The 16,278-nt window shown below is 51.1% G+C and overlaps 5 non-coding genes across 5 annotated transcripts; all 5 read left to right on the top strand.

Moving 5' to 3' along the window:
- The first annotated feature begins 1,826 nt into the window (after positions 1-1,826).
- Positions 1,827-1,913, top strand: trnay-gua (transfer RNA tyrosine (anticodon GUA)). The gene is given in 2 exon segments: positions 1,827-1,863; positions 1,878-1,913. It is a non-coding gene; the product is annotated as a tRNA-Tyr (tRNA).
- Positions 1,914-3,192: 1,279 nt separating this feature from the next.
- trnay-gua (transfer RNA tyrosine (anticodon GUA)) lies at positions 3,193-3,279 on the top strand. The gene is given in 2 exon segments: positions 3,193-3,229; positions 3,244-3,279. It is a non-coding gene; the product is annotated as a tRNA-Tyr (tRNA).
- Positions 3,280-5,243: 1,964 nt separating this feature from the next.
- Positions 5,244-5,330, top strand: trnay-gua (transfer RNA tyrosine (anticodon GUA)). The gene is given in 2 exon segments: positions 5,244-5,280; positions 5,295-5,330. It is a non-coding gene; the product is annotated as a tRNA-Tyr (tRNA).
- A 6,744-nt stretch (positions 5,331-12,074) lies between these two features.
- trnay-gua (transfer RNA tyrosine (anticodon GUA)) lies at positions 12,075-12,161 on the top strand. Its single transcript is given in 2 exon segments — positions 12,075-12,111; positions 12,126-12,161. It is a non-coding gene; the product is annotated as a tRNA-Tyr (tRNA).
- Positions 12,162-16,172: 4,011 nt separating this feature from the next.
- Positions 16,173-16,259, top strand: trnay-gua (transfer RNA tyrosine (anticodon GUA)). The gene is given in 2 exon segments: positions 16,173-16,209; positions 16,224-16,259. It is a non-coding gene; the product is annotated as a tRNA-Tyr (tRNA).
- Positions 16,260-16,278: the final 19 nt, after the last annotated feature.

Below are 16,278 nucleotides of genomic sequence, written 5' to 3'. Positions count from 1 at the left end.
TTTATCTTGCCTCCCTAAAAGACTTGCAGACTTGAAAACATAAAGCCACGCTGGTGTGGGTGTGTGGAGGTGGTGAATGAGGCAGGAACGTGTCGTTTAGAAGTTTGGCAAAAAAGGAAGTAGCAGAAGGAGGACGCTTTACATTCCTTCAACCTACACAGCCCAGCATGTGGGTGGGGGGGGGACCTTCCAGAGTCTTGTAGTGGACTTGGTGTGCAAGGAAGCACACACTTCCCTGACCGGGAATCGAACCCTGCCGCAGCGGTGAGAGCGCCGAATCCTAGCCACTAGACCACCAGGGCCACCGTTTTCAGCTACGTCTGAAAGGAAGGAGATAGGATTAAGTTCAGGGGCTAGGGCAAGGCTTTTGCCGGATGTACTCGCTCTACAATCATAGGAGTGCATGAGACTCTGTCCTAAACGCACTTGTCAGTTTTCAGTCCGACCCTTTAGCATAGCACCTTTGATAGCTCAGTTGGTAGAGCGGAGGACTGTAGTTGTTATAAAGGCGATCCTTAGGTCGCTGGTTCAAATCCAGCTCGAAGGAAACTTTTCTTTTCCCTCGCGCCACTGCGGGATATCATGGCCAGGTGCCTGCCTGCAGATGCACTGGCATGCCAGAGTGCAATATGCTGAAGGCAGTGACGGATCATTTACATTGTTCCATTCAAATTTCTCAAACTTTATCTTGCCTCCCTAAAAGACTTGCAGACTTGAAAACATAAAGCCACGCTGGTGTGGGTGTGTGGAGGTGGTGAATGAGGCAGCAACGTGTCATTTAGAAGTTTGGCAAAAAAGGAAGTAGCAGAAGGAGGACGCTTTACATTCCTTCAACCTACACAGCCCAGCATGTGGGTGGGGGGGGGACCTTCCAGAGTCTTGTAGTGGACTTGGTGTGCAAGAAAGCACACACTTCCCTGACCGGGAATCGAACCCGGCCGCAGCGGTGAGAGCGCCGAATCCTAGCCACTAGACCACCAGGGCCAACGTTTTCAGCTACGTCTGAAAGGAAGGAGATAGGATTAAGTTCAGGGGCTAGGGCAAGGCTTTTGCCGGATGTACTCGCTCTACAATCATAGGAGTGCATGAGACTCTGTCCTAAACGCACTTGTCAGTTTTCAGTCCGACCCCTTAGCATAGCACCTTCGATAGCTCAGTTGGTAGAGCGGAGTACTGTAGTTGTTAATAAGGCGATCCTTAGGTCGCTGGTTCAAATCCGGCTCGAAGGAGACTTTTCTTTTCCCTCGCGCCACTGCGGGATATCATGGCCAGGTGCCTGCCTGCAGATGCGCTGGCATGCCAGAGTGCAATATGCTGAAGGCAGTGACGGATCATTTACACTGTTCCATTCAAATTTCTCAAACTTTATCTTGCCTCCCTAAAAGACTTGCAGACTTGAAAGCATAAAGCCACGCTGGTGTGGGTGTGTGGAGGTGGTGAATGAGGCAGCAACGTGTCGTTTAGAAGTTTGGCAAAAGAGGAAGTAGCAGAAGGAGGACGCTTTACATTCCTTCAACCTACACAGCCCAGCATGTGGGTGGGGGGGGGGGACCTTCCAGAGTCTTGTAGTGGACTTGGTGTGCAAGAAAGCACACACTTCCCTGACCGGGAATCGAACCCGGCCGCAGCGGTGAGAGCGCCGAATCCTAGCCACTAGACCACCAGGGCCACCGTTCTCAGCTACGTCTGAAAGGAAGGAGATAGGATTAAGTTCAGGGGCTAGGGCAAGGCTTTTGCCGGATGTACTCGCTCTACAGTCATAGGAGTGCATGAGACTCTGTCCTAAACGCACTTGTCAGTTTTCATTCCGACCCCTTAGCATAGCACCTTCGATAGCTCAGTTGGTAGAGCGGAGGACTGTAGTTGTTAATAAGGCGATCCTTAGGTCGCTGGTTCAAATCCGGCTCGAAGGAGACTTTTCTTTTCCCTCGCGCCACTGCGGGATATCATGGCCAGGTGCCTGCCTGCAGATGCACTGGCATGCCAGAGTGCAATATGCTGAAGGCAGTGACGGATCATTTACATTGTTCCATTCAAATTTCTCAAACTTTATCTTGCCTCCCTAAAAGACTTGCAGACTTGAAAACATAAAGCCACGCTGGTGTGGGTGTGTGGAGGTGGTGAATGAGGCAGGAACGTGTCGTTTAGAAGTTTGGCAAAAAAGGAAGTAGCAGAAGGAGGACGCTTTACATTCCTTCAACCTACACAGCCCAGCATGTGGGTGGGGGGGGGACCTTCCAGAGTCTTGTAGTGGACTTGGTGTGCAAGAAAGCACACACTTCCCTGACCGGGAATCGAACCCGGCCGCAGCGGTGAGAGCGCCGAATCCTAGCCACTAGACCACCAGGGCCAACGTTTTCAGCTACGTCTGAAAGGAAGGAGATAGGATTAAGTTCAGGGGCTAGGGCAAGGCTTTTGCCGGATGTACTCGCTCTACAATCATAGGAGTGCATGAGACTCTGTCCTAAACGCACTTGTCAGTTTTCAGTCCGACCCCTTAGCATAGCACCTTCGATAGCTCAGTTGGTAGAGCGGAGTACTGTAGTTGTTAATAAGGCGATCCTTAGGTCGCTGGTTCAAATCCGGCTCGAAGGAGACTTTTCTTTTCCCTCGCGCCACTGCGGGATATCATGGCCAGGTGCCTGCCTGCAGATGCGCTGGCATGCCAGAGTGCAATATGCTGAAGGCAGTGACGGATCATTTACACTGTTCCATTCAAATTTCTCAAACTTTATCTTGCCTCCCTAAAAGACTTGCAGACTTGAAAGCATAAAGCCACGCTGGTGTGGGTGTGTGGAGGTGGTGAATGAGGCAGCAACGTGTCGTTTAGAAGTTTGGCAAAAGAGGAAGTAGCAGAAGGAGGACGCTTTACATTCCTTCAACCTACACAGCCCAGCATGTGGGTGGGGGGGGGGGACCTTCCAGAGTCTTGTAGTGGACTTGGTGTGCAAGAAAGCACACACTTCCCTGACCGGGAATCGAACCCGGCCGCAGCGGTGAGAGCGCCGAATCCTAGCCACTAGACCACCAGGGCCACCGTTCTCAGCTACGTCTGAAAGGAAGGAGATAGGATTAAGTTCAGGGGCTAGGGCAAGGCTTTTGCCGGATGTACTCGCTCTACAGTCATAGGAGTGCATGAGACTCTGTCCTAAACGCACTTGTCAGTTTTCATTCCGACCCCTTAGCATAGCACCTTCGATAGCTCAGTTGGTAGAGCGGAGGACTGTAGTTGTTAATAAGGCGATCCTTAGGTCGCTGGTTCAAATCCGGCTCGAAGGAGACTTTTCTTTTCCCTCGCGCCACTGCGGGATATCATGGCCAGGTGCCTGCCTGCAGATGCACTGGCATGCCAGAGTGCAATATGCTGAAGGCAGTGACGGATCATTTACATTGTTCCATTCAAATTTCTCAAACTTTATCTTGCCTCCCTAAAAGACTTGCAGACTTGAAAACATAAAGCCACGCTGGTGTGGGTGTGTGGAGGTGGTGAATGAGGCAGGAACGTGTCGTTTAGAAGTTTGGCAAAAAAGGAAGTAGCAGAAGGAGGACGCTTTACATTCCTTCAACCTACACAGCCCAGCATGTGGGTGGGGGGGGGGACCTTCCAGAGTCTTGTAGTGGACTTGGTGTGCAAGGAAGCACACACTTCCCTGACCGGGAATCGAACCCTGCCGCAGCGGTGAGAGCGCCGAATCCTAGCCACTAGACCACCAGGGCCACCGTTTTCAGCTACGTCTGAAAGGAAGGAGATAGGATTAAGTTCAGGGGCTAGGGCAAGGCTTTGCCGGATGTACTCGCTCTACAATCATAGGAGTGCATGAGACTCTGTCCTAAACGCACTTGTCAGTTTTCAGTCCAACCCCTTAGCATAGCACCTTCGATAGCTCAGTTGGTAGAGCGGAGGACTGTAGTTGTTAACAAAGCGATCCTTAGGTTGCTGGTTCAAATCCGGCTTGAAGGAGACTTTTCTTTTCCCTCGCGCCACTGCGGGATATCATGGCCAGGTGCCTGCCTGCAGATGCACTGGCATGCCAGAGTGCAATATGCTGAAGGCAGTGACGGATCATTTACATTGTTCCATTCAAATTTCTCAAACTTTATCTTGCCTCCCTAAAAGACTTGCAGACTTGAAAACATAAAGCCACGCTGGTGTGGGTGTGTGGAGGTGGTGAATGAGGCAGCAACGTGTCGTTTAGAAGTTTGGCAAAAAAGGAAGTAGCAGAAGGAGGACGCTTTACATTCCTTCAACCTACACAGCCCAGCATGTGGGTGGGGGGGGGGACCTTCCAGAGTCTTGTAGTGGACTTGGTGTGCAAGAAAGCACACACTTCCCTGACCGGGAATCGAACCCGGCCGCAGCGGTGAGAGCGCCGAATCCTAGCCACTAGACCACCAGGGCCACCGTTTTCAGCTACGTCTGAAAGGAAGGAGATAGGATTAAGTTCAGGGACTAGGGCAAGGCTTTTGCCGGATGTACTCGCTCTACAATCATAGGAGTGCATGAGACTCTGTCCTAAACACACTTGTCAGTTTTCAGTCCGACCCCTTAGCATAGCACCTTCGATAGCTCAGTTGGTAGAGCAGAGGACTGTAGTTGTTAACAAGGCGATCCTTAGGTTGCTGGTTCAAATCCGGCTTGAAGGAGACTTTTCTTTTCCCTCGCGCCACTGCGGGATATCATGGCCAGGTGCCTGCCTGCAGATGCACTGGCATGCCAGAGTGCAATATGCTGAAGGCAGTGACGGATCATTTACATTGTTCCATTCAAATTTCTCAAACTTTATCTTGCCTCCCTAAAAGACTTGCAGACTTGAAAACATAAAGCCACGCTGGTGTGGGTGTGTGGAGGTGGTGAATGAGGCAGCAACGTGTCGTTTAGAAGTTTGGCAAAAGAGGAAGTAGCAGAAGGAGGACGCTTTACATTCCTTCAACCTACACAGCCCAGCATGTGGGTGGGGGGGGGGGGGACCTTCCAGAGTCTTGTAGTGGACTTGGTGTGCAAGAAAGCACACACTTCCCTGACCGGGAATCGAACCCGGCCGCAGCGGTGAGAGCGCCGAATCCTAGCCACTAGACCACCAGGGCCACCGTTCTCAGCTACGTCTGAAAGGAAGGAGATAGGATTAAGTTCAGGGGCTAGGGCAAGGCTTTTGCCGGATGTACTCGCTCTACAGTCATAGGAGTGCATGAGACTCTGTCCTAAACGCACTTGTCAGTTTTCATTCCGACCCCTTAGCATAGCACCTTCGATAGCTCAGTTGGTAGAGCGGAGGACTGTAGTTGTTAATAAGGCGATCCTTAGGTCGCTGGTTCAAATCCGGCTCGAAGGAGACTTTTCTTTTCCCTCGCGCCACTGCGGGATATCATGGCCAGGTGCCTGCCTGCAGATGCACTGGCATGCCAGAGTGCAATATGCTGAAGGCAGTGACGGATCATTTACATTGTTCCATTCAAATTTCTCAAACTTTATCTTGCCTCCCTAAAAGACTTGCAGACTTGAAAACATAAAGCCACGCTGGTGTGGGTGTGTGGAGGTGGTGAATGAGGCAGGAACGTGTCGTTTAGAAGTTTGGCAAAAAAGGAAGTAGCAGAAGGAGGACGCTTTACATTCCTTCAACCTACACAGCCCAGCATGTGGGTGGGGGGGGGGACCTTCCAGAGTCTTGTAGTGGACTTGGTGTGCAAGAAAGCACACACTTCCCTGACCGGGAATCGAACCCTGCCGCAGCGGTGAGAGCGCCGAATCCTAGCCACTAGACCACCAGGGCCACCGTTTTCAGCTACGTCTGAAAGGAAGGAGATAGGATTAAGTTCAGGGGCTAGGGCAAGGCTTTTGCCGGATGTACTCGCTCTACAATCATAGGAGTGCATGAGACTCTGTCCTAAACGCACTTGTCAGTTTTCATTCCGACCCCTTAGCATAGCACCTTCGATAGCTCAGTTGGTAGAGCGGAGTACTGTAGTTGTTAATAAGGCGATCCTTAGGTCGCTGGTTCAAATCCGGCTCGAAGGAGACTTTTCTTTTCCCTCGCGCCACTGCGGGATATCATGGCCAGGTGCCTGCCTGCAGATGCACTGGCATGCCAGAGTGCAATATGCTGAAGGCAGTGACGGATCATTTACATTGTTCCATTCAAATTTCTCAAACTTTATCTTGCCTCCCTAAAAGACTTGCAGACTTGAAAACATAAAGCCACGCTGGTGTGGGTGTGTGGAGGTGGTGAATGAGGCAGCAACGTGTCGTTTAGAAGTTTGGCAAAAAAGGAAGTAGCAGAAGGAGGACGCTTTACATTCCTTCAACCTACACAGCCCAGCATGTGGGTGGGGGGGGGGGACCTTCCAGAGTCTTGTAGTGGACTTGGTGTGCAAGAAAGCACACACTTCCCTGACCGGGAATCGAACCCGGCCGCAGCGGTGAGAGCGCCGAATCCTAGCCACTAGACCACCAGGGCCACCATTTTCAGCTACGTCTGAAAGGAAGGAGATAGGATTAAGTTCAGGGGCTAGGGCAAGGCTTTTGCCGGATGTACTCGCTCTACAATCATAGGAGTGCATGAGACTCTGTCCTAAACGCACTTGTCAGTTTTCAGTCCAACCCCTTAGCATAGCACCTTCGATAGCTCAGTTGGTAGAGCGGAGGACTGTAGTTGTTAACAAAGCGATCCTTAGGTTGCTGGTTCAAATCCGGCTTGAAGGAGACTTTTCTTTTCCCTCGCGCCACTGCGGGATATCATGGCCAGGTGCCTGCCTGCAGATGCACTGGCATGCCAGAGTGCAATATGCTGAAGGCAGTGACGGATCATTTACATTGTTCCATTCAAATTTCTCAAACTTTATCTTGCCTCCCTAAAAGACTTGCAGACTTGAAAACATAAAGCCACGCTGGTGTGGGTGTGTGGAGGTGGTGAATGAGGCAGCAACGTGTCGTTAAGAAGTTTGGCAAAAAAGGAAGTAGCAGAAGGAGGACGCTTTACATTCCTTCAACCTACACAGCCCAGCATTTGGGTGGGGGGGGGGACCTTCCAGAGTCTTGTAGTGGACTTGGTGTGCAAGAAAGCACACACTTCCCTGACCGGGAATCGAACCCGGCCGCAGCGGTGAGAGCGCCGAATCCTAGCCACTAGACCACCAGGGCCACCGTTTTCAGCTACGTCTGAAAGGAAGGAGATAGGATTAAGTTCAGGGACTAGGGCAAGGCTTTTGCCGGATGTACTCGCTCTACAATCATAGGAGTGCATGAGACTCTGTCCTAAACACACTTGTCAGTTTTCAGTCCGACCCCTTAGCATAGCACCTTCGATAGCTCAGTTGGTAGAGCAGAGGACTGTAGTTGTTAACAAGGCGATCCTTAGGTTGCTGGTTCAAATCCGGCTTGAAGGAGACTTTTCTTTTCCCTCGCGCCACTGCGGGATATCATGGCCAGGTGCCTGCCTGCAGATGCACTGGCATGCCAGAGTGCAATATGCTGAAGGCAGTGACGGATCATTTACATTGTTCCATTCAAATTTCTCAAACTTTATCTTGCCTCCCTAAAAGACTTGCAGACTTGAAAACATAAAGCCACGCTGGTGTGGGTGTGTGGAGGTGGTGAATGAGGCAGCAACGTGTCGTTTAGAAGTTTGGCAAAAGAGGAAGTAGCAGAAGGAGGACGCTTTACATTCCTTCAACCTACACAGCCCAGCATGTGGGTGGGGGGGGGGGGGGGACCTTCCAGAGTCTTGTAGTGGACTTGGTGTGCAAGAAAGCACACACTTCCCTGACCGGGAATCGAACCCGGCCGCAGCGGTGAGAGCGCCGAATCCTAGCCACTAGACCACCAGGGCCACCGTTCTCAGCTACGTCTGAAAGGAAGGAGATAGGATTAAGTTCAGGGGCTAGGGCAAGGCTTTTGCCGGATGTACTCGCTCTACAGTCATAGGAGTGCATGAGACTCTGTCCTAAACGCACTTGTCAGTTTTCATTCCGACCCCTTAGCATAGCACCTTCGATAGCTCAGTTGGTAGAGCGGAGGACTGTAGTTGTTAATAAGGCGATTCTTAGGTCGCTGGTTCAAATCCGGCTCGAAGGAGACTTTTCTTTTCCCTCGCGCCACTGCGGGATATCATGGCCAGGTGCCTGCCTGCAGATGCACTGGCATGCCAGAGTGCAATATGCTGAAGGCAGTGACGGATCATTTACATTGTTCCATTCAAATTTCTCAAACTTTATCTTGCCTCCCTAAAAGACTTGCAGACTTGAAAACATAAAGCCACGCTGGTGTGGGTGTGTGGAGGTGGTGAATGAGGCAGCAACGTGTCGTTTAGAAGTTTGGCAAAAAAGGAAGTAGCAGAAGGAGGACGCTTTACATTCCTTCAACCTACACAGCCCAGCATGTGGGTGGGGGGGGGGGACCTTCCAGAGTCTTGTAGTGGACTTGGTGTGCAAGAAAGCACACACTTCCCTGACCGGGAATCGAACCCGGCCGCAGCGGTGAGAGCGCCGAATCCTAGCCACTAGACCACCAGGGCCACCATTTTCAGCTACGTCTGAAAGGAAGGAGATAGGATTAAGTTCAGGGGCTAGGGCAAGGCTTTTGCCGGATGTACTCGCTCTACAATCATAGGAGTGCATGAGACTCTGTCCTAAACGCACTTGTCAGTTTTCAGTCCAACCCCTTAGCATAGCACCTTTGATAGCTCAGTTGGTAGAGCGGAGGACTGTAGTTGTTAACAAAGCGATTCTTAGGTTGCTGGTTCAAATCCGGCTTGAAGGAGACTTTTCTTTTCCCTCGCGCCACTGCGGGATATCATGGCCAGGTGCCTGCCTGCAGATGCACTGGCATGCCAGAGTGCAATATGCTGAAGGCAGTGACGGATCATTTACATTGTTCCATTCAAATTTCTCAAACTTTATCTTGCCTCCCTAAAAGACTTGCAGACTTGAAAACATAAAGCCACGCTGGTGTGGGTGTGTGGAGGTGGTGAATGAGGCAGCAACGTGTCGTTTAGAAGTTTGGCAAAAAAGGAAGTAGCAGAAGGAGGACGCTTTACATTCCTTCAACCTACACAGCCCAGCATGTGGGTGGGGGGGGGGGACCTTCCAGAGTCTTGTAGTGGACTTGGTGTGCAAGAAAGCACACACTTCCCTGACCGGGAATCGAACCCGGCCGCAGCGGTGAGAGCGCCGAATCCTAGCCACTAGACCACCAGGGCCACCATTTTCAGCTACGTCTGAAAGGAAGGAGATAGGATTAAGTTCAGGGGCTAGGGCAAGGCTTTTGCCGGATGTACTCGCTCTACAATCATAGGAGTGCATGAGACTCTGTCCTAAACGCACTTGTCAGTTTTCAGTCCAACCCCTTAGCATAGCACCTTCGATAGCTCAGTTGGTAGAGCGGAGGACTGTAGTTGTTAACAAAGCGATCCTTAGGTTGCTGGTTCAAATCCGGCTTGAAGGAGACTTTTCTTTTCCCTCGCGCCACTGCGGGATATCATGGCCAGGTGCCTGCCTGCAGATGCACTGGCATGCCAGAGTGCAATATGCTGAAGGCAGTGACGGATCATTTACATTGTTCCATTCAAATTTCTCAAACTTTATCTTGCCTCCCTAAAAGACTTGCAGACTTGAAAACATAAAGCCACGCTGGTGTGGGTGTGTGGAGGTGGTGAATGAGGCAGCAACGTGTCGTTTAGAAGTTTGGCAAAAAAGGAAGTAGCAGAAGGAGGACGCTTTACATTCCTTCAACCTACACAGCCCAGCATGTGGGTGGGGGGGGGGACCTTCCAGAGTCTTGTAGTGGACTTGGTGTGCAAGAAAGCACACACTTCCCTGACCGGGAATCGAACCCGGCCGCAGCGGTGAGAGCGCCGAATCCTAGCCACTAGACCACCAGGGCCACCGTTTTCAGCTACGTCTGAAAGGAAGGAGATAGGATTAAGTTCAGGGACTAGGGCAAGGCTTTTGCCGGATGTACTCGCTCTACAATCATAGGAGTGCATGAGACTCTGTCCTAAACGCACTTGTCAGTTTTCAGTCCGACCCCTTAGCATAGCACCTTCGATAGCTCAGTTGGTAGAGCAGAGGACTGTAGTTGTTAACAAGGCGATCCTTAGGTTGCTGGTTCAAATCCGGCTTGAAGGAGACTTTTCTTTTCCCTCGCGCCACTGCGGGATATCATGGCCAGGTGCCTGCCTGCAGATGCACTGGCATGCCAGAGTGCAATATGCTGAAGGCAGTGACGGATCATTTACATTGTTCCATTCAAATTTCTCAAACTTTATCTTGCCTCCCTAAAAGACTTGCAGACTTGAAAACATAAAGCCACGCTGGTGTGGGTGTGTGGAGGTGGTGAATGAGGCAGCAACGTGTCGTTTAGAAGTTTGGCAAAAGAGGAAGTAGCAGAAGGAGGACGCTTTACATTCCTTCAACCTACACAGCCCAGCATGTGGGTGGGGACCTTCCAGAGTCTTGTAGTGGACTTGGTGTGCAAGAAAGCACACACTTCCCTGACCGGGAATCGAACCCGGCCGCAGCGGTGAGAGCGCCGAATCCTAGCCACTAGACCACCAGGGCCACCGTTCTCAGCTACGTCTGAAAGGAAGGAGATAGGATTAAGTTCAGGGGCTAGGGCAAGGCTTTTGCCGGATGTACTCGCTCTACAGTCATAGGAGTGCATGAGACTCTGTCCTAAACGCACTTGTCAGTTTTCATTCCGACCCCTTAGCATAGCACCTTCGATAGCTCAGTTGGTAGAGCGGAGGACTGTAGTTGTTAATAAGGCGATTCTTAGGTCGCTGGTTCAAATCCGGCTCGAAGGAGACTTTTCTTTTCCCTCGCGCCACTGCGGGATATCATGGCCAGGTGCCTGCCTGCAGATGCACTGGCATGCCAGAGTGCAATATGCTGAAGGCAGTGACGGATCATTTACATTGTTCCATTCAAATTTCTCAAACTTTATCTTGCCTCCCTAAAAGACTTGCAGACTTGAAAACATAAAGCCACGCTGGTGTGGGTGTGTGGAGGTGGTGAATGAGGCAGGAACGTGTCGTTTAGAAGTTTGGCAAAAAAGGAAGTAGCAGAAGGAGGACGCTTTACATTCCTTCAACCTACACAGCCCAGCATGTGGGTGGGGGGGGGGACCTTCCAGAGTCTTGTAGTGGACTTGGTGTGCAAGAAAGCACACACTTCCCTGACCGGGAATCGAACCCTGCCGCAGCGGTGAGAGCGCCGAATCCTAGCCACTAGACCACCAGGGCCACCGTTTTCAGCTACGTCTGAAAGGAAGGAGATAGGATTAAGTTCAGGGGCTAGGGCAAGGCTTTTGCCGGATGTACTCGCTCTACAATCATAGGAGTGCATGAGACTCTGTCCTAAACACACTTGTCAGTTTTCAGTCCGACCCTTTAGCATAGCACGTTCGATAGCTCAGTTGGTAGAGCGGAGGACTGTAGTTGTTATAAAGGCGATCCTTAGGTCGCTGGTTCAAATCCAGCTCGAAGGAAACTTTTCTTTTCCCTCGCGCCACTGCGGGATATCATGGCCAGGTGCCTGCCTGCAGATGCACTGGCATGCCAGAGTGCAATATGCTGAAGGCAGTGACGGATCATTTACATTGTTCCATTCAAATTTCTCAAACTTTATCTTGCCTCCCTAAAAGACTTGCAGACTTGAAAACATAAAGCCACGCTGGTGTGGGTGTGTGGAGGTGGTGAATGAGGCAGCAACGTGTCATTTAGAAGTTTGGCAAAAAAGGAAGTAGCAGAAGGAGGACGCTTTACATTCCTTCAACCTACACAGCCCAGCATGTGGGTGGGGGGGGGACCTTCCAGAGTCTTGTAGTGGACTTGGTGTGCAAGAAAGCACACACTTCCCTGACCGGGAATCGAACCCGGCCGCAGGGGTGAGAGCGCCGAATCCTAGCCACTAGACCACCAGGGCCACCGTTTTCAGCTACGTCTGAAAGGAAGGAGATAGGATTAAGTTCAGGGGCTAGGGCAAGGCTTTTGCCGGATGTACTCGCTCTACAATCATAGGAGTGCATGAGACTCTGTCCTAAACGCACTTGTCAGTTTTCGGTCCAACCCCTTAGCATAGCACCTTCGATAGCTCAGTTGGTAGAGCGGAGGACTGTAGTTGTTAATAAGGCGATCCTTAGGTCGCTGGTTCAAATCCGGCTCGAAGGAGACTTTTCTTTTCCCTCGCGCCACTGCGGGATATCATGGCCAGGTGCCTGCCTGCAGATGCACTGGCATGCCAGAGTGCAATATGCTGAAGGCAGTGACGGATCATTTACATTGTTCCATTCAAATTTCTCAAACTTTATCTTGCCTCCCTAAAAGACTTGCAGACTTGAAAACATAAAGCCACGCTGGTGTGGGTGTGTGGAGGTGGTGAATGAGGCAGCAACGTGTCGTTTAGAAGTTTGGCAAAAGAGGAAGTAGCAGAAGGAGGACGCTTTACATTCCTTCAACCTACACAGCCCAGCATGTGGGTGGGGGGGGGGGGGGACCTTCCAGAGTCTTGTAGTGGACTTGGTGTGCAAGAAAGCACACACTTCCCTGACCGGGAATCGAACCCGGCCGCAGCGGTGAGAGCGCCGAATCCTAGCCACTAGACCACCAGGGCCACCGTTCTCAGCTACGTCTGAAAGGAAGGAGATAGGATTAAGTTCAGGGGCTAGGGCAAGGCTTTTGCCGGATGTACTCGCTCTACAGTCATAGGAGTGCATGAGACTCTGTCCTAAACGCACTTGTCAGTTTTCATTCCGACCCCTTAGCATAGCACCTTCGATAGCTCAGTTGGTAGAGCGGAGGACTGTAGTTGTTAATAAGGTGATTCTTAGGTCGCTGGTTCAAATCCGGCTCGAAGGAGACTTTTCTTTTCCCTCGCGCCACTGCGGGATATCATGGCCAGGTGCCTGCCTGCAGATGCACTGGCATGCCAGAGTGCAATATGCTGAAGGCAGTGACGGATCATTTACATTGTTCCATTCAAATTTCTCAAACTTTATCTTGCCTCCCTAAAAGACTTGCAGACTTGAAAACATAAAGCCACGCTGGTGTGGGTGTGTGGAGGTGGTGAATGAGGCAGCAACGTGTCGTTTAGAAGTTTGGCAAAAAAGGAAGTAGCAGAAGGAGGACGCTTTACATTCCTTCAACCTACACAGCCCAGCATGTGGGTGGGGGGGGGGGACCTTCCAGAGTCTTGTAGTGGACTTGGTGTGCAAGAAAGCACACACTTCCCTGACCGGGAATCGAACCCGGCCGCAGCGGTGAGAGCGCCGAATCCTAGCCACTAGACCACCAGGGCCACCATTTTCAGCTACGTCTGAAAGGAAGGAGATAGGATTAAGTTCAGGGGCTAGGGCAAGGCTTTTGCCGGATGTACTCGCTCTACAATCATAGGAGTGCATGAGACTCTGTCCTAAACGCACTTGTCAGTTTTCAGTCCAACCCCTTAGCATAGCACCTTTGATAGCTCAGTTGGTAGAGCGGAGGACTGTAGTTGTTAACAAAGCGATCCTTAGGTTGCTGGTTCAAATCCGGCTTGAAGGAGACTTTTCTTTTCCCTCGCGCCACTGCGGGATATCATGGCCAGGTGCCTGCCTGCAGATGCACTGGCATGCCAGAGTGCAATATGCTGAAGGCAGTGACGGATCATTTACATTGTTCCATTCAAATTTCTCAAACTTTATCTTGCCTCCCTAAAAGACTTGCAGACTTGAAAACATAAAGCCACGCTGGTGTGGGTGTGTGGAGGTGGTGAATGAGGCAGCAACGTGTCGTTTAGAAGTTTGGCAAAAAAGGAAGTAGCAGAAGGAGGACGCTTTACATTCCTTCAACCTACACAGCCCAGCATGTGGGTGGGGGGGGGGGACCTTCCAGAGTCTTGTAGTGGACTTGGTGTGCAAGAAAGCACACACTTCCCTGACCGGGAATCGAACCCGGCCGCAGCGGTGAGAGCGCCGAATCCTAGCCACTAGACCACCAGGGCCACCATTTTCAGCTACGTCTGAAAGGAAGGAGATAGGATTAAGTTCAGGGGCTAGGGCAAGGCTTTTGCCGGATGTACTCGCTCTACAATCATAGGAGTGCATGAGACTCTGTCCTAAACGCACTTGTCAGTTTTCAGTCCAACCCCTTAGCATAGCACCTTCGATAGCTCAGTTGGTAGAGCGGAGGACTGTAGTTGTTAACAAAGCGATCCTTAGGTTGCTGGTTCAAATCCGGCTTGAAGGAGACTTTTCTTTTCCCTCGCGCCACTGCGGGATATCATGGCCAGGTGCCTGCCTGCAGATGCACTGGCATGCCAGAGTGCAATATGCTGAAGGCAGTGACGGATCATTTACATTGTTCCATTCAAATTTCTCAAACTTTATCTTGCCTCCCTAAAAGACTTGCAGACTTGAAAACATAAAGCCACGCTGGTGTGGGTGTGTGGAGGTGGTGAATGAGGCAGCAACGTGTCGTTTAGAAGTTTGGCAAAAAAGGAAGTAGCAGAAGGAGGACGCTTTACATTCCTTCAACCTACACAGCCCAGCATGTGGGTGGGGGGGGGGACCTTCCAGAGTCTTGTAGTGGACTTGGTGTGCAAGAAAGCACACACTTCCCTGACCGGGAATCGAACCCGGCCGCAGCGGTGAGAGCGCCGAATCCTAGCCACTAGACCACCAGGGCCACCGTTTTCAGCTACGTCTGAAAGGAAGGAGATAGGATTAAGTTCAGGGACTAGGGCAAGGCTTTTGCCGGATGTACTCGCTCTACAATCATAGGAGTGCATGAGACTCTGTCCTAAACGCACTTGTCAGTTTTCAGTCCGACCCCTTAGCATAGCACCTTCGATAGCTCAGTTGGTAGAGCAGAGGACTGTAGTTGTTAACAAGGCGATCCTTAGGTTGCTGGTTCAAATCCGGCTTGAAGGAGACTTTTCTTTTCCCTCGCGCCACTGCGGGATATCATGGCCAGGTGCCTGCCTGCAGATGCACTGGCATGCCAGAGTGCAATATGCTGAAGGCAGTGACGGATCATTTACATTGTTCCATTCAAATTTCTCAAACTTTATCTTGCCTCCCTAAAAGACTTGCAGACTTGAAAACATAAAGCCACGCTGGTGTGGGTGTGTGGAGGTGGTGAATGAGGCAGCAACGTGTCGTTTAGAAGTTTGGCAAAAGAGGAAGTAGCAGAAGGAGGACGCTTTACATTCCTTCAACCTACACAGCCCAGCATGTGGGTGGGGACCTTCCAGAGTCTTGTAGTGGACTTGGTGTGCAAGAAAGCACACACTTCCCTGACCGGGAATCGAACCCGGCCGCAGCGGTGAGAGCGCCGAATCCTAGCCACTAGACCACCAGGGCCACCGTTCTCAGCTACGTCTGAAAGGAAGGAGATAGGATTAAGTTCAGGGGCTAGGGCAAGGCTTTTGCCGGATGTACTCGCTCTACAGTCATAGGAGTGCATGAGACTCTGTCCTAAACGCACTTGTCAGTTTTCATTCCGACCCCTTAGCATAGCACCTTCGATAGCTCAGTTGGTAGAGCGGAGGACTGTAGTTGTTAATAAGGCGATTCTTAGGTCGCTGGTTCAAATCCGGCTCGAAGGAGACTTTTCTTTTCCCTCGCGCCACTGCGGGATATCATGGCCAGGTGCCTGCCTGCAGATGCACTGGCATGCCAGAGTGCAATATGCTGAAGGCAGTGACGGATCATTTACATTGTTCCATTCAAATTTCTCAAACTTTATCTTGCCTCCCTAAAAGACTTGCAGACTTGAAAACATAAAGCCACGCTGGTGTGGGTGTGTGGAGGTGGTGAATGAGGCAGGAACGTGTCGTTTAGAAGTTTGGCAAAAAAGGAAGTAGCAGAAGGAGGACGCTTTACATTCCTTCAACCTACACAGCCCAGCATGTGGGTGGGGGGGGGGACCTTCCAGAGTCTTGTAGTGGACTTGGTGTGCAAGAAAGCACACACTTCCCTGACCGGGAATCGAACCCTGCCGCAGCGGTGAGAGCGCCGAATCCTAGCCACTAGACCACCAGGGCCACCGTTTTCAGCTACGTCTGAAAGGAAGGAGATAGGATTAAGTTCAGGGGCTAGGGCAAGGCTTTTGCCGGATGTACTCGCTCTACAATCATAGGAGTGCATGAGACTCTGTCCTAAACACACTTGTCAGTTTTCAGTCCGACCCTTTAGCATAGCACCTTCGATAGCTCAGTTGGTAGAGCGGAGGACTGTAGTTGTTATAAAGGCGATCCTTAGGTCGCTGGTTCAAATCCAGCTCGAAGGAAACTTTTCTTTTCCCTCGC

Source organism: Hoplias malabaricus, chromosome 8 (assembly GCF_029633855.1).
Source record: "Hoplias malabaricus isolate fHopMal1 chromosome 8, fHopMal1.hap1, whole genome shotgun sequence".
Lineage (NCBI taxonomy): Eukaryota > Metazoa > Chordata > Actinopteri > Characiformes > Erythrinidae > Hoplias > Hoplias malabaricus.
Note: the sequence above shows the minus strand (reverse complement) of the source record. Positions and strands in the feature narration are given on the sequence as shown.